Source organism: Anser anser (assembly GCF_964211835.1).
Source record: "Anser anser genome assembly, chromosome: 3".
Lineage (NCBI taxonomy): Eukaryota > Metazoa > Chordata > Aves > Anseriformes > Anatidae > Anser > Anser anser.
In genome coordinates, this window is record NC_139722.1 from 95348918 (window position 1) to 95371127 (window position 22210).

Here is a 22210-nt window from a genome sequence, read left to right on the forward strand (position 1 = left end):
CCAAATCAGTGTAGGTAACACACCGAAGTTTTAGCTGTCACTGAACTGTGCTAGTGCAGCACCAAGGGCTTCTTTGTCTCTCTCTCTGTCCCCCAGGGAGCAAGCTGAGGGTGAGTTAGAGGCTGGGAGGGGACACAGCTGGGACAGCTGACCTGATCGGACCAAGGGGATATCTCACACCGTTTAGCATCATGCTCAGCTGTGAAACAGGGTGGGGAGTTTTTCCAAAATAGTTCTTGCTCAGGGACTGGCTGGGCACTGGGAGGTGGTGAGTGATTCCCTTTGCATTGGTTCTTGTTGTTTTGGTTTTTCTTCACTCACTAAGCTGTCTTTATCTTGGCCCATAAGTTTTTTCTCACTTTTGCCCATCCGACTCTCTCCCCCATCCTGCTGCAGGGGGTGAGCAAATGACTGGGTGGGGGTTTAGCTGCTGCTCAGGGTCAACCCACCAGACACTCACAGAACTTTCCACCAGATTCTGCCAGGAACATTGATTTCTCTGACTGTTTTCTCTGAGTCTGTTGACATTTAGTTAGTCACATACTTATTATTTTCAAATCCTATTTCTCAGGCATATGCAATAAAAATCAGTATACTCTTACAGTGCAGGTGAACTATATACAGTTGGCTGCATATCTGCAGACCTGCTCACAGTTTATCAAATGTTTTAATAGGATTGCTATGCTTTGTTATAATTCTGAATACAAGACTGTGGGTTCCAAATCTTTTTAAAGTTTAATTGTATAATTAACATTTATTCCTAGAATATTTTGTTTGCAAAATACTGGAATATAGTTGGATATTTCCTTATGCTTCTCTGCTTGGCCAGTCTCATAATCTGAATTAATGATAATCCATGCCTTTAGCACTAAAAATGATTGGAGTTTTGCAGAACCTGAGCAGAGGCACACCCAGTCGTGTACATCCTCATAGACACGTGTATATTTTTCTAGCTCTTTAGTAATAACATAGAAGCTTGACTCAGAAGGCATTATTCATGTGAAAATTCAGGTTTATGCCAAGTGAGATTTCCTAGCAGAGGGATAATCTATAAACTGAGACGTAACTGAGATTTGCATTGGAGCACTTGCTCAGGGAACCATGTAGCAAAATGTGCCTTCTGAATTTGTATTAGCCAAAAGAGTTGCCTGTTAATATTATTTCTCACTTCCTCTCAGTAGAACCCGATATTCTAATTTTTCTCATTTTTATAGATTGGGAAGTTGATATAAAGGGAACATAGGTGAAAATGGAAATTCACAAAGGAAGTCTGTTGGATCTTTGTGGCTGTAGCCTGGCTCTCCTGACACATCACATTTTCCTGTGCTGGCTGACAGTACCAGACCATGAGTTTGTCCTTTCACAACTGTTTTGAGCTACCTTATGGGGTGAAAATAATGTATGTATGTTCTCTCTTTCATTCATCCCTCTGAAAACTTTCTTCTGAAGTTAAATGATGGCATTTTTTGCATGCTTTTTTCAAACTGGTGAAACTCTATCGAGTTCATGAGTTTCTGATGGCTGATACCCAATGGGATAGCAGAATAATCAGTCTTACAAATTCTGCTTTAGAGGTCTGGTAGAAAGAGTCACATTTAAAAAGGCTGAGCACTTGCCTGTGCACTTGACAAGATTTTAAACAATTAGGCAACCAGCAATGGCTTCTGATCCCATGGAAACAGCTCTGGAAAAAAAAAAAAAAAAAAAGCCTTCTTCCATTGAAAAGTGATTAGTTTAAAGCATTCTGTCCCATTTTTGGCAGTTTGATGGCAGTTTCCATGGGGATGGGAGTAGCGGATTGCTGAAGTGTTATAACTCCTGCAAATGACACAGATGGAGGTTAAAAGATGTAAATTATATTTCAACTGCACCTGTAAATGTATTAATTTTGGGAGATGGAGAAGGGAAAGACAACAAAATGTTTTTCCTCTTTCTCCATCTGCAATACTTCTCTGATGAATGATGCAACTAGTCACAATAAAATAAAATGATCTTTTCGGCCTCTCACTCATAGTTCTGTGATGCAGTAATATTTACTGCTTTGAGAACATGATGACCAGGGGTGTCAAATTTCTTCAAAAGTAGACATTGTTATGCTCATTTTATAAAGTGGACAACTGAGCATTAAAAAAAAAAAAAAAAAAAAAAGGTTAGGTTGCCAAAAGACCAGGGATAGGGGATGTGGCTGGAAAAACACTGCATTTTTTTTTTCCTAATGCCTTAGCTAGAGGACTGCCCAGCTCAAATAACAAAATGTTTTTCAGGATTCCCAGCTCAAGGCCTTTGGGGCACCCATGTCCCCTCCACAGGGAGGACATAGGACAGGCCCTGGTGGACCCTCACGGGGAGCTGCTGGCCCACGCAGTGCCTGGAGGGTGAGCTCAGTTGGGGGTGGATGGCTGATGCAAGATTGTCTTGGAGCTGATTTTCGAAGCTTTTCAGCTCCAGCTGTCCTGAAATGCAAAGATAAATTTTGTAGCTTCTGAAAATGACCTGAAACCGAGCACAGTGCTGTTGCGTCTGTCTGACATCTCATCTCACCAGTCTTCGATCTAGGGAAATGAGGAGGCTTGAACCCGGTGCTCTCTCTGTTTCAGCTGACAGTTGGGCCTGAAACTTGGAGAGTTTGAATTACTTGTGTTTGATAGTGTTTGCACTTAGTCAGATAGATACCTAAAGGGATTTTTTTTTTTTTTTTGGAGAGAAGCAGGGGAGATTTAAGATGGGAGGAAGAGAGTGTGCGATTCTTACAGACACCAGCTGAGAAAAGGTCTTCTCATCACCCTCTTTTAACTTTGTTTTTCTAGTGTGCTAGCCAGTAACCTTGAGGACAGTTAGTGACAATGAATTTAGCTTGCTCCCCAGTGTTGTCGAGGATCTGCAAATAGATTAACATCTTTTGAAGAGAATCAAGATGTGAAAAAAAATTACTAAGTGGATTGCTCATGGAAAATCTAGTTTTAAACACTGTTGCTTAGTTGATTTGTTAGAAAGCTGCATGGCATCATTCCTCTGGTCTGATGTGATGAACATTGAGGTGCTACTACATGCTCCATAATACTCATAACTTCCTATGAAGACATAGGATGCACTAAATAATAGATATCCCGGCCTTCATTTAATGCTGTATCAATACTGAATTATGCAAACATAATCTCTGTTTCTCTATAGGTAATTGTGATGAAAACATACTACAACTATTGTAGGTTCCAGTTTCTTTTTTAAAAGTATATTTGTTAGCCCTTCAGGATATCTTTACTCTTTTATATTGTGTTGAGGACCTCCTTGCAGTTACAGCTGAAATCAGTTTTAATTTCAGACTGTCTCCTAAGCTAATTAATGTTCAACACATCTCTATAGTCTGCCTAAATCTATTTACATGAAGAAAATATTATTTCCACTATCTTATTTGGATAGGAACAGACATCAATCATTTCACAAGTGGTAATAAACTGAGAGAACAAAGGTTTAAAGGTGGACACTACGTAACTTAAGTGCATGACTCGATGCGAATGATTCACGTCTATTTGTTTTCAAGCCTGCATCTGTAGTTTTATGACTTCATGAGAAATCATGTTTGTTAGAGAGAACTGCTGAATCAGACTGTGGAAGTGTCATTTTCTAAAGTTCAAATGTGAATTTAAAATTTTCTGAATTTTTTTTTTGACAAGTACTTAAATAATAACAGACCTTATTTTGATCAAGTAATTTCTGTGAATTGCTTAGCTTTGACCTGCAATAAATGACATCAACAATTACAAAAGAAATGCCCATTCTCACAAACAAATCCAGAAATTTCAGAAAATCTTTGAAGAGGATCACAGATAGAAGTGCAGGGACTGTATTAAGAGGAAAAGCTGTGTTTGGAAGAGTTGCGGAAAGAAAATAAAGCCGTGGGTATTTCAATAGCTGATAATGTCTAAAATCAAATCAAAGAAGGGGGTCACCTATCTCTTCTTCAAGAATTAACTTTAATTCCTTTAATTCTCTGTAGGTGTGAGAACAAGAAAACTTTCAAGTCCAGACTGCGTTACACAAGTCCTTTGCACATTGTAAAAACTGCAAACCCACTCCATCATCCCCTGCTCCCTTCACGTAGAACTTTATAACTGCAATTATGTATCCTTTTGTAATAGTCAGAAGCCATTTCTAAGAGCTAGAAATATTTTATTATTATTTCAGTAACCAGGGATGTGCTTCAACAGTCCTAAATGCTCAAGATAAAATGCATATTATACCTAAATCATTTTGACAACGTCTTGCTACACATTGTCCAGGGTTGAAGGATGGATGACTTACTGATAATGCACCTTTGTGGCTATTTAACTGCAAGCAAATATTTATGTTCGTTTTCAGATAATTTGTAGGCAGAGTGGCATTACTAACAATAATACCACCGGCTCCAAATGGTGCTGTGTTATCAAGGTTAAAATAAGTTGATTTTTAGTTTGCTATATTTTCAAATCTTTTTTAGTTAAGTTTCCTGATGACAGCAAATTATCAAATTGAAAATGAATTATGTCCCTTTCAAATATGTATTAATAAACAATGTTAAAAACTATGTTGACAGTGCCATGACATGTCAGCGACAATACAAAGGTACGGTCTGTTAAACTTGAGTTTTAGTTATTTACATACTCAAAGAAGAGCTAATGCAATGCTCGGAATAGGAACCTTTCTTCAAATGAGATACAAAATTTTAAATATGGTGAAACTTGGAGAGTTATATTACTTAATCTACTTTTGCAATCAAGTGGTTTATATGAACGATGTAAGCCAAAGCTGTGGTACATTTACAGCTTTTGTTGCACTTAGCTTTGTTTCATGTAGTGTATCTTTTTTTACAAAAAATAATTTTGTTCTTAGAAATTATGATGATTTATTTTTTTTTGCTTTGTTCTGCTTGTATACTTGTGTCTGAGAATCCACTGAGAGTCCAACTGAGAAACTTGTGCATAAACTGCAGCCCTGTGGCAAATATTTGTCTTTATTGAGCTATGTGAAATTATCTTCCAACTCACTCTGGAAAGAACAAGTTGTCTTTTTAGGGATTGGATGTCTATGGGATGCAATTATTAAAGTCACTAGAGTGGCTATGATCTGCAAAAAGAATGCAGTAAGCTAAAAATTCCCAGGTAGAGCTAAGCTTTTCTTCTGATCACTTTGCTCTGTATTTTCAGTGTGCTGGGCTAGTAGACTCTAGATATTATGCAGAATCTTTCCCACAGAAAGTGTGCAGGATAAATCTTGAAATACTGAATGATTAAGCATATAGGAAAATGTTGACTAAACTCATTTTAAGTAGACTGGAGCTGTACTAGAAATTTATCCCACTTCTTTTTCTTTGCGTTTCAGTGGTGTTGCTAAAATGAGTTCATAAAGTAATTTGGAATATTTGGTTTTAAAGGTACTATGAAAGTGTAAACTGTTATTTTTTAGAACATTTGAATGGATTTCAGACAACAGTTCTTAGGAGGAGAGGAATACACCATCATAGCTAGCTCAGGTTCAGAAACACGGAAGACCTCAAGGGATTTCCTGTGTCTTTGTCTCATTCTGGTCAATGTTGTCAACGTGGAAGCAATAGTCTCTGGATTTATGGGAATCTTCACTGTTTTTTTTAAAGGCGTTCTCCAGATTTACTGTAACACTACACAGTTGTTACACAAAGCTACAGAGGGGACTGATTGTTTTTTAAGAGCCGTCAAATGGCTCTGCTGTCCTACTTCATATAATCTCAGCTGCTCAAAGCACAGCAGCACAGTATAGAAAAAGCATTTTGTAGACGGGAATCACATTTATGTATAAAGAAAAAATAGGGTTTTATAAAGTTTCTAAACCAGGCTTAGAATATCTAAAAAGCTCTGGTAAGATGTCTGCTTCGAAACTTCCAGGGCCTCTCTGAAGGAGCTGGTTTCCCGTTATTTATATAAGCTCACTGTCCATGCATTTTGCATTAAATTTTTGCTGTAAGGCATGCCATAGCATACACATAGCAAATGTTTGCTGTTTACATATCTGTTAACAAACATTTCCAGAAGTTTCCAGAAGTTTTTTCTCCGTATATGCTTTTTCTGTACAAAAAGAAAACTCTGGGATAACACTGGGGTAACATAATGATTTAATGGGTGAAATTTGAATGATGAAAGTAGATTTTTTTTTCCAACGTACAAGTTATAGTATTGATGCAGGTATAGAAACAGGTCATGTTTGTTAAATAATTTCAAAAAAAATTCAGTTGTTAGTTTTGGTTAACAAACTCCTCCAGTGAAATTCCGCACTGAAAATAAGGTTGCTTATCATATTTTGTTTTCATCTCTAAAGACAAAGGAAGACAAGAGATTAACAAAATAAGTGTTTGTCCTTAAAATAGGGGATAAAAAGTCATTCTGTGTGATTTTATGTTAGCCCTTTCTGACTTCTGAAAAATTAAATGACTTTATTTTCACATTGTAATTCTGTTTCTCGTCTCCTGGTCTTATCTTCTTTCTAACTGAAAAAATATATATTTTTTTCTTTCTGAAATTCTTAGACTTCTCTTCACATAAGACAGATTCCATAGACAGGTAGCATGAGTGGAAGCTGCTGTCAGATCTCTTGACTTATTCTATGAATGTAGAACTTTAACCTGCAAATAGTATGTTACTCTTTGGTATGATTATAAGTTAAATAAGCTGGAAGTTGTAACGTTTATTGGAAAGGAGACACCTAGAAAGAAAATAATTTTGGTAGAAACTCAGTTTCTGCTTATGTATGGATTTCTTCTTCCCAAAATATAAGAAGGATCTTCATTTCCAGAAACTGTTTATTAAGAGCAAGAACTAATGCAACAAAAAACTTCTCTGGTGACTTTGTATGATGTATCCTAGCAGTTGGTACAACCTAGCACTTCCACAACCAGTGCATGAATAGCTGAATGCAACTCTTGCTGCAATAAAGTGTGTGTATGGAGATTTCTAAATATAAATGTAGTAATTCAGAGTCAGTTACTGTCAGTCAAATCAATATAGATCTTAAAAAATGTCTGAATCTATTTTTGATGTTGAAAAATGAGAGCAGCTACTGAAATTTTAGCACCTATGTGATGCACTTTAAAGAAACTGTGTGGCTATTTATCCATGTCACAGTATTCTGTGATAGAAGTTGATGTGGCTGTTCTGATATCTGCATCTCTATATTTAATACATATACCCATACACACAACAAATTTTTCTGGTCTAAAAAAGAAAGGTCTGTAGTAGGGAGTGCTATCTATTGCCATATCCAAAGGTGGTAGGGCATTTTGAACAGCTGACATTTGCCTTCACATGTAGGAATTTCCTTCTTTGGCTGTACACAGCAGTTAAGAAACCTCATATGTATTAACATACTTTATATCCCTTTTACTTTTGGCTTGTTTTAGTGCCACAACAAGCAGCCTGAGTTGGACCCGTGACCGGATTTTATGGACACTGTGATTTTTTTTTTTTGGCTGAAATTCTGATAATTTCAATGAAATATGATATGAATAATTTCAATGAAATATGATATGACCCCAATCTTCTCATAAAAGCTGTACAGACATTTGGTATTAAGAAGAGAATGGGGAAGAAAGGCACAGAAGACAGAGCAGTGTATAACCGCTTTTCATTCCTGATAAATTTCTCCTTAACCATTAGTTGTGTGTTATGTACTGTTCTGTCAGATCAGACTGGCATATGGGATGTGGTAAAAGTCAGGAGAAAGGTTATTCTGCAAGCTGTGAGATGGGTCTACTGTTGCTGGAAAAAGGAAAAACAAGTTTTAGTGTATTTACAGAAGGCTTTCGTGCTAGGGAAATGCCCGAGTGATTTCATTGTAATATAGACTAATTTCTCTTACACCTGTTTCAATATTTTCTGTGACATTTCTATTAACTATAAAATCTTTGTTGCATTAGCTGTTTTCAACCTTTGTGCTGCACAATAGCCCATCTGCTCCACCCACAAAACCATAGTCCAGTGAATCGACCAATATCACAGTTGCTTCCCCAGCAGCCAGATGTTACCTACAATCAAAATGTTTAGCTGTGAGTGGTGTTTTTATCCAGAGAGGCTACGGTCCTTCAGAGAGAATCATCTGAACCTCCCAGTCTCCCTGTGGAGTAGCTACAGCTATTGACTTGAAGCATTCAGTTGGTTAAACTGCTATAGTTGAGAGAGGCAAGCTCAAACATACCCACAAGTAACTGGAATCCCTTACCAGAGGAAAAAAGAAAAAGTAAAAAAAAAAAAAAAAAAAAGGTCTTAAGTGGCACCAAATCCAAACATGTTTACTTTAGCAGGAGCATTGTGTTCCTTCTGTGGGCCTTATATTAACAGAAGATGTAGCCAACAGAATCCTTGAAGGAATAACACAAGGGTTGCAAGTATCATGGTGGAGTAAAAGAGAAAAGCCAACTGACACAAGCTCAAAAACCAACTTTTAAGGCTAAAAATTCCAAACAGAAAGATGTGTTACTCTCTGTATAACACAGAAGGATTAAGAAGTATGGACTTTTCCATCCCTTTCTAAGCTAAGCATTTTTTTCACTTTAATCAGGTGTTTTCCTATGGTTCTTTATTTTTTTTCATTTTTTTCTTTTTTTTTCCTACTGGGCCTGGCATTATCAATTGTTACATGGCCCTTTCTCTGGTAGGACATGTCAGGCTTCTAAAATCAAGTATGTTCAGTTCCGTCAGAATGGAAATGAGACAGTATCTTTAAGTGTAGGAATAAGAAACAGAGGAGCTCTGTTTAAAGAGCTGTGGGAGTCTGTGCACAAAGCAGCAGAAAAATATACCGAAAAGGGCCAAGCTGCAAGGCAGGGAAGGAGGCAGACTAGAACGTTTTAAGAAGTCTTCTCACCTGTAGCTTGTCACATAATATCTAAAGTTACACCTGTTATCATATAATACTTGTTATCTGTGATCTCAGTGTTTTCATAAGGTCAGGCAATATCATTGTCATCATTTACAGACAGCAAAGTCAGTCATGAAGTGAACAGATGGGTCCAACATCATCCAAGAGACCATACCAATGGGTTTAATACTGCTGTTTTAGGAACCATTATGTCTCTGAAACATGACATTTAGAATATGACAAAATATTGCATTTTACTTTAGTGCTCTGTACTTGGTCTGTGTGTGGCAACTCAGTAATGCTCCAGCGAGGCTTGTTCTTTGTGTGCAAAACAGAGGTACATTATACTTTTCTATTGAGAGCTCAGAAATTTGGGCTCTGGAGAAATAAAAAATAAAAAATGTCCTGGTTATCTTGAAGCCAATAACAGAATGACCTTCAGGAGTTGTCTTGCCATTTTTGTCTTTACCAACCTCCAGGAAGATGCTAGAAACCAGAATGGAGTTAAATGGTAATGTCACTAGAAATTAGAAAAGGAAGGGCTTATGCAAACTAGAAACTAATACCTTTAAAACACCCATGGAATGAATATGTTCATCTACAATACCAACAGAGCTGATTGAAAAATGCCCTTTTTTTGCATCCCCCTATCACTTTTTTGACACATTTTGACACTTTTTTTTTTCTTTTGTAAATACTTCAATAACACCCACTGTTGATGTCTCAGGGAACTTACCTGGTATCTCACGATCCTGTTCCACAATACATCTGGTTAGTTGTAACTATGGCCTATCCTTAAACTGAAAAAAACATGGCCAGGAGGCCTCATGAGAATGTCGATGATGCTTCTAACTTAGGCCCCCCACACAATGAGGTGTTCAGTGTTAGACGAGATGGATTGGAGCATGTGTCTTTTTCTACTAGGCTCTTGACCCTGCTTTTTTGGCATTTCTCCCTTGTGTTCTTCTATTGCCTTTTCCCCTCCTGGTATTTCCTGTAGCCCTTTCTGGTCCCTGCTGTCTCAATCAATGACTTCTTTTCTTCTGGTTAATTTAGCCCAAGTAAGATTTCTTAAAAGGTCAGAAGTATGAACATATGGAGAAGATGATGATGTTCAGCTACTCTCATGATATGAGTAGATTGTGCTCCTGTAGTGTGCGTTCTCTCAGGAGCTGAGATGCGAAGCAGAAAAAGGCAAAAGATGCGTGCCAAGGAGGGAAATCTATCTAAAATGGGTACCTATTTCCTCACCAAAAAATAAAAGTTCAAGAGCTGTGTAACAAAATTTTGTAATCGAACATTGCACCATAAAATTCCACCAGAACAAGACTCCATGCTCACAGTCACAGGGAGCTTTTCCATGTGGTGTGGCCCCAAGTTCAAATTTCAGTTTTTGTTCCACTGCTGTGTAATGAGGAATAAAAGCTGTCTCTTGCTAAGACAGCTTTAGGGGACAAATACTTGATCTTTCTGGAGCTTTAGGACTGCTATTGTTGTCCTGCATATATTCCCTGTGAGAAACTCACCTTTCTCTCTTCCCCCCTGTGTCTGCAAACAATTCAGGCAAAAATTCATGATATATGTTCCTCTTTTCTAGTGACTATACTTGAGTACAGTATGGGGCATAATAATTACAAGATGCCATGGCTGGATTTAGAATTATTTCAGATTCATTTTGTACAAGATGTCATGAATTGGAGAAGGTGATCCAGTCTTTTTATTTCCTTTAACCTTCTTTCTGCTCTTGCTAGCTGGCTTCAGCTGGAAAAACTATATGATATGGGGGTAGGGTATAGAACATACAGTGTTGTGGGTCGAGAGATTTCCTAGTAAGTGAGATTTTTATTTATTTATTTATTTTTTTAATGGAAGGAAAGAACAAATTTACTTCAACTGCCCTGACTCCAGGGTGCAAATCACCCACATTTCACATTACACCATTAATTGCAGTTCTCAGCCCAGTGAGTAAAAAGAAAACGTGGATTTATCTGTGTGTTAAGCAGATTCTCCAAACACTGACTAAAGTGAATTTAAAAGTTTAAGATCTAAAAGGTGTTTGGCCACTTGGGATGTATCTAAACCCTCACTTCCCCCTCCTCAACAGTGGTTCACACCACTGGATTTGTGTTGTACCTCTGTGGTCTTGAAACAGAGGGGGAAATGCAACTGGTGGGAGATGATGTCAGCCTCTCTTATCAAAAGATGCAGTGAGTGTGTGTGTGTGTGTGTGTGTGTGTGTGTACTTGGAAAAAGTGAAAAGATACTAGCTTTGAACCCAAGCTAGACAGCTGTGTCTGCTGTGCCATTACTGCTGCTGGATCAGTCTTGGGAGAGGAAAAAAAACCTAATGCTTTGGTTCCTCTGCTTCTGCAGCTGTCGGACAAAGGTCTGGGCACACACTGAAGACATCATCTCTCAGAGGGTCTAGGGAAAGCTTTATAGAAAAGCAAGATATGGAGGGCAAATCTCTCCCTCTCCCTTTCTCCCTCCCATCTACAGGGCACTTGTCTACTGGTGTGCCGGGAATGAAATGATTTTCTGTCTGCTCTGCCTATATAGACTCATATCCTGTGCATGCCTGGGCCCAAATCCTCAGCTCTTCCCAAGTCAGTAGAGCTACCCCACTGAGGACCGAGCAGCTGAGGATCCAGCCTTCAGTATTATTGGTAGGCTTTCTGGCATGCTGAATGCAGACAGGAACATCATGCTGGTCTGTGCACACCTTGACTAGGTGAGCTGATCGTACAGCTATGAGGCTGAGAAGATGTGAGTTTTGGAGAGGGGATGCACTGTTTTTATTGGAACTGAGTCCTTGTTTACTAGTCCTATGTTTACTCCAAGGGTGGAAATCTTGACTTCTGGGATAGAGTTAAATCCTTTGGGAAACTGCAGGCTTTATGAGTCTGATAGCCTGAGTTTATGTACTCTCAATTTGTTCAACCCTTTCTTTTCTCTCTTGATGGAAACAAATCTCAAACCTGGATTTTTGTTTTCACTAGTACATTTGTGCCTGAGTTTCTGCCAGATGACACCCTGGGGGGACTTGAACCTTTAGGCACATAATTAGTGAGCGAGCTAAAGAAAGTATACATTTTCTGCACCTCGATCATTCTAAGGACCACAAAGCTGCATTTAGTGCATTTGTAAACCAGTCCCATGGGAGGGAATGTCTGGAAGTATTGAGCAAACTGAAATCACTTGCTGAGTGTTTGGAGAAATTCTTCCACTTTTTAGGTGGAATGTGGCAACTGTTAAACAGTACATGGCGACCACAGAGACAGTCTGGGACAGGATGGGAAACAGGAATACAATATTATTGTGGGAACTGTGGGGGAAACAGAGGGGGACAGAATGCTGTGTAACATACTCCAGGATCTGTTAGTGCAGAGGAATGCACAATTGGAGGGGCGGGGGGTGGGAGGGAAGAGAGGAATAGGAAAAATAGACTTCCCCTCCGTGAAATGGATATTATTTAAAAACAATAGCTGAGAATTTCTCAAATTACTGAAAAATATGATGCAGAAGAATACTGAGACAAATATGCAAGTGGAGAGAGGGAAAGAGAGCAAGAGAAAGCTCTCAAAATCAGCTGGATAGGTCTGGTAATTTCAAGACCCCAAGAGGAACACTTATTCTAATCTGTGAGGCTTCTTGATACTGTCTAATTAAAAAGTGCATGGAAGAGAATTTTACCTAAATTGTTATCACGGAACATAAAACAGTGGGGATTTCCATGTGGGGACTTCCGAAGCTGAACTTTAAATAGAACCTTATATTTTTTTCTTCTTATTAAGCCTGTTGCTTTGTGCTTGCAGTTATTTTCAAGGGAAAATGCTATTTTTGAGCCCACAAGCACAGAACTGAAGGCAAGTTCAAAAGAATTGTGCTCCTACTTTTATCCTAGGATATGTGACAAACTTTCAAAATCTTTTAGTGTACCTTTTTAAAAAAGACAGAGTCCTAGATGTCTGGCCTGAAGTCTGTGGGTACTGAACACTTTCAAAAAATTGGAGCCTTCTTTAGCTGCCAAATGAGGCACCACTTGTGAGCGGTGGAGCATGTGAAAAATTGCTGTTTGCCCCAAATTTCAAAAAGATGCCACTCAACCTCTCTTGGACTCTCTAGGTTCCACTTTTTCTGAGATTGTACATCACAGATGTGGCTCATTGCTGCTTAATTTTCAGGCTTGCTGTGTTCCCAAGGGCTTGACCGGTGACTTTTTGAGCATTGTTGCCAGCTTCTGAAATCCTCTTATTTTAACTGGAGGGTACTCCATGAGTCACCAGCCCAAGTCTAATGGTGGTATCCTGTCATGTGCTTGTCCTTCTTTCTGGTAGCACTGCAGTATTTTTGTTGTTTTGTTTTGGAAATGAATTTAAATTCCATTTAATGAATTAAATGTTGCTGAACTGAAGTTCTGGAATGAATTTAGAATGAGATTTGACTCCAGATTTTTGCAAGTGCTGCTGTTGATGATGCTAGAAGGTGGGGTATGGGGCATAAGTAAACCTGCTCTGCAGAGGGCACCTTTGAAGGATCTTGATCCATGTGGCTGAACTTCTGAGCCCCTGTCAATTTCAATGAGCCAGAAATCTGCTTGTACAGCTCAGGCCCTAATTTCGCAACCAGGACTGTTTCGTTTTCTGTAATATGGCATGTCAGCAGAAACATGAAAGATAGAGCCAAGGGATCCTGGCTCCCAGGCTCCTACACTTTCTCTGGACAATAGTTTTCCCTTAGAAACCAATAAGTTATGGACTAGAAAGTGCTCCATTTAAAACTATCTTGGTCTTTATGGCTAAGAGGATTTAATATAAGAGGAATGATTACTAAAGTCTGTTACTGCTGAAGGGGGCGAGGATAGTTAAAACTTATGAAAAGGCTTTGCTTGCAGCAGAAAAGCACAGTAACCACTTAAAAATATCTTTGCTAGTGTTTTTATTTTAAAAATGGAAAAAGTGAGTCAGCACTGAAGGCTCTGTATTCACTGCTATGTCCAAACTCAGCTGCTCTGGAGAGTCTCCCCGTTCCCTCCCCCCATGCTGTTGGCACACAAGAATATAGCTACTCCTAATTTAGCAACATGCAGCCGCTACCTTTGCATGGGCTCTAACAGTGATCCTGAGAGGTTTGCTGCTGCAGGATTTTTTTTTTTTTTCCTGGGCTGCGAGCAATGCTGACCTCTGGGCACAAACAAAAGGAAAATAATGTGCAGAAATCTTTTTCAGGTGATGAATGTGTTCTGCATGATTGCCTCCAGACCATTGGGACGAGAAAGTGATGCTGGTGGAGCATAGCTCCAGTAGCAAGAAACCAAATAGATTTTCCTGTACACTTATCCTCATTTATACTTGGACCAGAGGCTATTTATTCTGTTGATGGTTCTGGACATACCTACAGAGACAAATATTTCCAAATTCTGGGAGATAAAGCAGCTCCGCTCTCAGCTTGGTCAGTTCTGATTCTGTATTTTACATTGTGAGAAGAGACAGAATAGCTGCGTTAGAGGGTCTCTAGCAGTTGTTGGGTCCATAGGAAATAAATAAGATTGTTTCCTCTGGTAAGAAGTAGATACTGTGCTGTTGTTGCAGAGGTATGTATGGACACATGTGGGACACACCATTTTCTGTCTGCTCACACAGAAAGGTTTCCCACCTCGCATGCATCCTCTTTCCTTTTTTTTTTTTTTTTTTAATAAGGAGAAGCTATAATCCATATTTTTTTGCTTTGGTATCTCCTGTGGGTCCCAGTCTGACGTGGTTCTCAGTGCAAACTGCAAGCCTAAGCAAAACATGGGCGGTGAGTGAAAGAGGTAGGTTACATAAGAGGTCTCCGAGGCTCGCACCGAGCTGGGCTGCAGTACAAACTGTCTCCGCAGCGGATAAAAACCATCTCGCAACCTGGGATTAACGCCGATTCTTGTCAGGGGCTCTTGATTTGAGAGAAGAGAAGGAAATTCATGTGTGCTGTTTTAGCGAGTTTTACCAGCTCTATAAACCACAGTTTGAAAGTCTGATGTGTATCTAACCATCAGCATGCCTGAACTGTGTTTGATAAAAGGAGCAATGAGCTCCAGTTATGCAGCCTTGACTGCCGTCCTGGCCTGTGCTTGCTGCTTCAGCTCTGCAGCCAGAGAACAGCCGGGACCATTTGCATGCAAAGCCTGAGCATTTGGCCACTTTTGCTGCAGAATGAGAGAAAGGGAAAGAAATGCAAACTCCCTAGAAGTCGGTTTGTCTTTCAGGCACACTACAGATGATTTAGCTTATCCATTGCTTGGCAAGTGATCACAGTGAGGCTGCTGGGGTCTGTCTTCCTGCCTGCAGCTCCTCTACAATGGCCAGGGCCCAGTATCCAGAAGAGTGGCTGAACTCCTGGGGTGGAGATGATGCTTGCAGTTCGACTCCTCGTATGCCTCGACTTTCACTTTGTGGAAAGCACAAGTGAGCTTTCCTGGAGGTCGCTCCAAACTGCAAGTCCAGTTTCAAAGCACAAAGGGGAATTAAAGAAGGGATTTACGAGGATGAAGGTATAATATCAATGTATTAAACTTACTGGTCCTGTACCTGATCCCCATACCCTATTTTTTCTTCACATTTCTTACCAGAGACCTGCAGAAAGCTGTTAGATGAAGGCATTGGTAGGGAAATAAAAATGTAGCTTCCTGAAACACAGTGCTTTTAGAAAGTCTAGAAGCAAACTATAAAGCGCTGCAAAGTGTTTCCTACTGCATGTCACAGCCTCATCTCTCAAATTTATGGGATATTTGTGGACTGCTGTTTTTTATGCACACTTATGCCTTGGGTAAAATATTTTTTAATTTGTGCCTGCTTTTTGTTCCACATATATCAGGGGCAACTCCTGTTGCTGAGAGTATCTTCCACGGGACAGCCACCTTGCAGCTCTGTAGGTTTTAGCAAACTGTGGTTTGCTTAGAGCTACAGATAAAATTGCCAACTGTTTATCAGCCAAACCATCTTCAAAATATGTTCTCTTCCAGGAGAAAGGCCTACACACAAGCCTTTTATGGTGTGGTATATTTATAGCCGTACAGTTTGTATTGTGAATGAACCCATCACAAAACACAGTGCAGAGGCATCCGACGAGTGTGTCCGCAGTGTGGGAGGCCGCTGGGTGGGGAGGCAGCGGCGCGAGGAACCTGCCTGGTTTTCCACTCTTGCACAAGAGAGAGAAGGGAAAGACTTCTCTGAGCTTGGGAATGAGCATGCCACCTCAGGGCTGGCTTTCCCTGAACTGCTGAGGCGCCATGGCTCTGACCCACATCCCTGGGCCTTGCACAACCCCTGCAGAGGAGTGGGGACAGCGGCGGTGCGAAGGCAGAGCTGTGGCTGGGGCAGACGGTCAGCCGAAGCTTTCCAGAGCGTGGTGGGGCTGGAGATCTGGTGCTCCAGCAACCAACAAGCTCACTGTCCTCGGGTCCCACCAGCGCTGGAAATGGCTTACACCCAGAATAGTTATGCCTGTGTCACCCAGTGACGTGGTAGCCTATTTCACACCTTTGCCTGCCCCTTCTGTGCTCTGCTCACAACCACATCCCCCTGGGGCTCTTTCTAACATTGCAAACTCGGTGTGGCCTCGGTCAGCAACTGTTTTTTTCTCAATCCATCTGGTTTATTGAATTCCAGTGCCTGGAGGAACATCTGCCCAGTAGTAGAAATAAGGTTGTTATCTCACAAATCTGAAGGATTAGGAAAGATTGCATATTTTACCAGTGAAAAGGGAGATTGAAGTAATTGCTAATGGGAACTGTGACACAAAATATTTCAGTAAATCAGGCGTACCCAAAATACAGTTCTTTAAATAAAGCTGTTACAAGAGAAATATTTAAGGCTTAGAAGCATATAACTTTCCACTGAAAATGCAGTTTGTCTGTAGCTGAATCTATGGTTGTAATTGATTCTGTATGGCGTTGATATCTTCTTATTTAGAACTCAAAACATTTCTAACACTGCATGTCCCTTATTTATTTGATATGAGCAGTGTGTGTGGAATGGTGCTGTACAAAAGCTGGTTAGCAACTGAATGATATGCCTGAGCTGCCTGGAACAAACCAATTCAGCTAAGATCTCTTCCCAACCATCCGTCAGGTATCTGCCTTATCTGCCATGGAAATGTGTGCATCAAGAGGAATTGGGAGTGCATTCTCAGGATTCTCTTCTCACTATTATAGGCAGATTTTCAAAGTCTGTATCTGAGTATTTGTGATAGTAAAGGCAAAAACTTCATAAAAACACTGTCACTAGTAGCTTCGCATGCAGCTGTGAAAATCTGGTGTGTAGACAATATCAGCACGTAGTGCTCCTTCTCAGAAGCATCCTCCCCAGTGAATGCCATGTAAAGGTGGCCCTGGAGCTATCTGTGGAGGTGATTTCTGCATGCTGCCTATGCCACTTTCATCAGGCAACACACTCTTAATTACTGTTGCTTAACGGTAGGGAGAAGCAAGATCTCTGTCCCAGTCCCTGCCACAGTGAGCATAAATCCTACCAATATAGAAACTGGAGGACAGGTTCCTTCTCTAGCAGGTGCATGTTCCAGCTGTCAGGTTATGGAGGGCTTACCTAATTTATGTGGGTTTTATGAAGCCAGGCTTTACAAATTGCACTTGTAGGGCTCTCTCCCAAAAGAGGATTCCAGCTCCCCTCTGGTTGAGAAAGGTTTTGAACCGGTGTCTCTTGGGAATGCAAATGAGAGCAAAGAGGCAAAATCTGTGCAAGAAAATGTGCAGAAGAACCTGTGCAAAGCAGGGCCTAAAGATGTCTAGACTCTGGAATGAAATTACGGACTTATGTTTTAATTTTCCAATACTTTTAGCAAACACTGGCAAAACAAGCTGTCCAAATGATCAAACTACCATCTATGTTGAGTATAACTCTGTCCTACTGTTAGCAGTAGGACAAAACATCTTAAAAATATTTTAAAAATATGATTTTTTTTAAAGGAGGATTTTATGAACAAATTGTCTCTTAAAAGAATATTATCATGCCTGTGAAATCAAGCACCTTTTTTGAAAAGATGCCAGAACAAAGATTGTCTTAAAAGAGCCACAAGAAAGCAAGCACTTCTAGATAAGGCAGTTTGGTTACTTTGCAAATGCAGGCAGATTTGCAGGCTGCTGTTGTTAGGGGGCATAAATGACGCAAACGGTAAGCCATAAATGTCTGTTGCTGTGAAAGAGTGGGTGCAGTTTTGGGCGAGCTGTGGTGTGATATTTCCATCTGATACCTAGAGTCAGCCAATGGCAGCAGGTGAAGCGAGGCTGAAGAGAACAACATGTTCCAGTAGCACCTGAGGCTTGATCTCTGTGGCACACTTAGAGCACGCTGCACAGCCAGCCTCTCTCGTTGCTTCCTCGCTGTCTCCGAAGCTGGTGCATGCAAACTGAAAGTGCATTCCTTTTGTGCAGGTCTTCAGTCAGAAGGGACCGTTTCCTGAGAGGGATGATCCACTGCACCAAGAAGTAGTTCTCTCATGTCATGGTGCAGGCATTGGTGCTTCTCTAGCAAATATGTATTTACTTCTTTTCTTTTTCCTTTGCATTCAGGAGTTGTGCTTTTTGCAGGACTTCACTCCCCACCCTCTGCAATAATTAAAAATGATGAGGATTTAATTACTTTGACATGCTATTTTTTTCCCTTTTTTTTTTTTCTCTGCACAATTTAGAAGATCCCCACCTCCGCGATCAGGCAAAGGGCAATATGTCTTGTACCACGTGGAATACCAAGAGGGATGAATATTTCTGTTCCCTTTGTGGAAAAAGGGAAGGTGTGAGTAGTGTTATCTCAGGAACAGTAGATGTGGCTACCCATACTATTGCACAGCTTTTAGCAAGATGCTCTCTGGAGTGCATGGGCCATCCTGAGAGTGTGTTTTGATTTAGGAATAGGATTTAGCTGCCATAAATGAAGGGACTTGAACTAGTGGTCCCATTTTGCTCTGGGTTCCTTTGCTGGGCAATGTAAATATTTGAGAAACTGGACCGAACTGTTGTAACAAAGGTGATGTTATAGTTGAACCCTGAGGCCACAGGGTTCACAGTGCTGCGGTGCAGTGCGTACTTCACAGTATCTCCACAGGCAGTGGGTAGCACTGAGCTCATTTTGCACACGTAGCTGTAAATCTGGGAGAAACTTTTGCGACTTTCTGTGGACTCAGTGGTCTGGAAATGGGGTGCCTGCCACTGAGTCCAAGCTCCGGGTTTTTAGGTAGTGAAAGCTTTGGTGTAAATAAGACTTTTCCATCCCCAAAGGCCAGATAAGGAGTAGCCAAAAACTGTCCTCTTTGTCTACTCATGCACATGCTGAGTTTTGCACATTTTGTTGAGTATAGGTATATGGGCAGTTCTTGTCTCTCTTTTCTTGGCTTTTTTTTTTTCCTCTTTTTTTTTTTTTTTTGCACTTCATCATGTACTAGCAGAATTTAGATCTACACATTGTTAGCCCAATGCAAACCAATTATAAGTAATTAAAGACAATCTTTTTTAATTAACATAAAGAAACGAGGTATATATAAGAAGATTTTTCAAGTGCTTTCCCTAGATAGAATTTTATGACTGACAAAGAGAAAATGAAAATTGATTACAGATGAAAAGGCAATCTGATATACTTCTAATGTATGAAATCCTCTGGCTTGTGCCAGGAGAAGGGAGTGTAATACTTAGCAGGAAGGTGCAAAGCTGAAGCAAGCTTTATGTCTTAACTTGCACATACTTCTATGCCATTGTCAGTTGTTTTCCCTAACACATTTATCTCTTCTGTTTTTTTGGCATATTAGTCTGTTATGTACAGAGAACACTAACTAAAGAAAGCATGTAAGATTATAAATCAGGCTAAGGCTGAACTGTGACAGATTAAGGACAGAATGGGGTTGCTATGTTTTGTGGTTGCCTTATCCCTTTCTTGAAATGCTCTATGTGTGTTGAATAGCTACATATACAGAGCATCTTTTCCATAGGGTGTCCAGACTGCTCTGTGAGATGGTGCCAGTGTCCGTGTGCCCTCTTGGAGAAGATCTACTCCTTTATGCCCAGAAGAAGAAAGGCCGTATTCAAGAGGCACTGGGCAGTGGAAAGCAATGTAATTCCTGTGAATCTGGGAATGCTGTGAAACCACATAAAGGCCGGTCTTTGCCTTGTCCTGGATGGCGCTAATTGTGTGTTATGACCAGTTGTGAAGAGGATCTGCTTACACTAATATCATGAGGCATCCAGCTTTTACATTGCTCTAGGAACCAAACTTCTTACCTTACCCCTTAACCCTTAGCACAGAGGTAGATGTCAAAGAACATTTACTTAGGAATTTAAGTTCAGATAGGTATAGTTTTCCACAGGCTCACAGTACCTATATTTTGTTATTATGATAATGCTGCAGGAGTAACTTGGTTCTGAGTTCTGTGCCTTCTCAGGTGATACCATCCTTGGTTTCATAAAAGACATTTTTTCTACTGTCTTCTACTGGTGGAATCTAAATCCAAAAAAAAAAACCAGGGTGGAAGAGAAAATATTGAAAATGAGGAGCTAAAACTCATCTCTACTTACAGTTAGAAAATGATAGAAAATATGTAGGGTATTTACCATATGATGTTATCATAGTGTTTATAAAAGTTTCAATCATTACTCCAACATAAATAACTAACGTGGCTGTATCTTTCAGACTCTTCCAGTTAATACCTTTGGAAGCAATGAGTAAGGAAAGGCCCAGAACAGAAGAGAGAATTATCTGGTCACGAAGCATTAAAGGATTGGTGGGACAAAGTCTTTCAGAGGAAAGAATTTCCTTGGTTTCTTACATTCTGAACTAACGGTGTACCTCAGTAAAAGTGATTGGAAAACAGAAATGTGTAGACTGGAAGGCTAGTAGGTGCAATACAAAACCTTGTTCTTCTGGAGGGGTGGTATGAGTCCAGGTGGAGTCCAGGCAGCTGGGTTCCTCCCTAGATAATCAAAACCCATAACCTATGGTGTTCTGAAATAAGGCAGGCTTAGAAAGTGGGCACATTTTATAAAAATGATAGAAGAAGAATTGGAGATTACTGGTAGCATCTTGGAGGACACACAAGGTCTTGGGATTCTGTTTTTATGTATTATATAAAGTTAAATTTATTTCTCATACTATGTATATTGAAAGAAGCTTTGAAATGAGACTGATTTTTAGTGCATAAATAGAAATTGCTGATTTATGAGGTATGCAGAGATGTCTTTATAATATATTTTATGACATCTGAGGTAATGGCTGTCTACCACTTTGCATATTACAGTTTAAAAGAAGGTCGAATTTGTTTTGAGGCTGTGACTACTGGTATGGATATAAATTTTAATTTTATTTGCTTATAATTTCCTTTTTATTTATTTATTTATTTTATTTAAAATAGTTTTAAAGATGAAAGAAAAGTTTTAAATATTTACTGCTTGCAATATTTTAAAAATGAAATCCAAATTGTATAAATCTACATGTAAATTGTTAATGAAATCTGTAGTTAGGTTGTTACCAAGGGAGTTGGACTAAAGTAGAAAAATAGATTTAAGATACTTTAACATGTCAAATTTGGAATAAGAAAATGTCTTTCATTGCTTCTAGACAGCTTGTTTGTTATCAACAGGAAAATACGTTTTGTTGTTCTGTGGTAAGAGCAAGGGTGAGAAATGTCCTTACTTGTACCATAGTTGAAATGGTTGGAAATTAGAGTTGCATGGTATTAATTTTAATATACAGTACTTGCCTTACGTGGACAAGACCATTCTTGAATGGTCTTGGTCAGATACTGCTCTGAGTTCATTACGACCATGCTCTAAAGATGTTAGGCACTGTTTTTGACGTGTTCAGGACTTCCTTCTCATCACTACCCCTGTAGTGGGCTCTTAGGCAGAGCCTAGGAGAGCATGTTTTTGTAAAGGAGTGTAATTCCCAGGACTTGTGTTAATAGAGCTGATAAGGTACAAGGTCAAAACAGATCTGAGTTAATGACCTCTGTCTTTTGGTTGAGGCATCCACAGGACTTTGGTCACGGCACATGGACAGATCCCACTTCCAGAGCAACTTTGGGGGCTCAAGGATCTCTGTGCTGTGACTGACTGCATGGCAGAGATCTTCCTTGATCCTGCAAACACTTTGTCAAGTGAAAAACTCTGTGTGAACTGTGCCCACTGGCCAACCCAGTTGGATCCAGTTGCTCGTGCTAGTGATAGGACTAGAGAGAATGGCCTCAAGTTGTGCCAGAGGAGGTTTGGGTTAGAAATGAGACATTTCTTCTCAGAAAGAGCAGTCAGGCATTGGAACGGGTTGCCCAGGGAGGTGGTGGTGTCACCGTCCCTGGGGGTGTTCAAGGCAAGGTT

The 22210-nt window shown here is 39.9% G+C and overlaps 1 long non-coding RNA gene across 2 annotated transcripts; it reads left to right on the plus strand.

The window, feature by feature from the left end:
• Positions 1-208: 208 nt before the first annotated feature.
• On the plus strand, positions 209-6469 carry LOC310896869. Of its 2 annotated transcripts, none has more exons than XR_014581885.1 (3): positions 209-268; positions 2265-2375; positions 3995-6469. It is a non-coding gene; the product is annotated as an uncharacterized lncRNA (long non-coding RNA). The 2 variants fall into 2 exon arrangements; XR_014581886.1 differs by lacking the exon at positions 209-268 and adding an exon at positions 890-1399.
• Positions 6470-22210: the final 15741 nt, after the last annotated feature.